Genomic DNA, 1,006 nt, shown 5'->3' on the forward strand with positions numbered 1-1,006 from the left:
CCAGATCCATAAATGAATACCTACATTGAAACTCCTCTCCCAGACAAATTTTAGGGTGTGTGATGGTTGTCAACTGGATTAGGTTAGGAAATGCCTGCCAGGTTAGTAAAGCTCACTGTGGGACATTTGCATGGTGATGTTTGCAAACAGTTAGATCCTAAAGGTTCTGACTTAATCAATAGGTTTGTCCTTTGATGGATTCATGTAGTGTGGTAGTGAGAGATCGTAGGAGGCATAAGACTGAATGAAGGCAGTGAGTCCCTGGGGTGTGTCCCTTGCTGGCTTCCTCCTGTATTTATCTTCTCACTGATTTCTTCCTATGCTCCCTCTATTATAGGAGCCCTTAGGGACAGAGCCTAGGCCTTGGCTCCCACACCACTAAAAAGTCAAGTAATATGAGAAGTGAAAGATCTATTTAACATGACCACAACAGGAAGGGGAACAGATTATTGTTTCAGTATCTGCCCAGACTTCCGTTAACGGTGGACTCTGATGGGGAAGCTGAGATGAAAACCCCAAAGAGACCCACCAGGAACCGCAACTCTGATGCAAGAGAGTCTTTACTCAAGCTCGGGCTTGGACCACAAACCTTCCTGATGGAACAGGATAGGAGAGCGGCCATGAGATCTTGGGGAAAGGGGGTTTATAAAGGAAAAAATTGCAAGCCTTGGGTTCTCAAGCCTTGGCGTTACATCAGAGGGTAAAGGAACGTTGGTCTTTAAGCTAATTGATTTACAGCACCTGGTTAAACCACAAGCAGGGAGCATACATCAAAAAGGAGCATCTTAACCTGGGAAAGGCTTATGCTTTCTTAGCCCACTCTGTTGTTATCAGCTAGCTGCAGCTGCTGTGTCTATTTTGTTACTGCCAGGAACATTTCATGATTTTTCTCAGATCTCAAGCATGGGGGCCGTGTCTCTATAAGGGCAAGTTAGCTTAGAATGGAGCCTTAAGGGAAAAATGGGGTTTATTCTGCTACCTCAGTCCCTTCAGTTTCTCTTCCCCA

The sequence above is a fragment of the Grammomys surdaster genome, unplaced genomic scaffold, assembly GCF_004785775.1.
Source record: "Grammomys surdaster isolate TR1022 unplaced genomic scaffold, NIH_TR_1.0 224, whole genome shotgun sequence".
NCBI lineage: Eukaryota > Metazoa > Chordata > Mammalia > Rodentia > Muridae > Grammomys > Grammomys surdaster.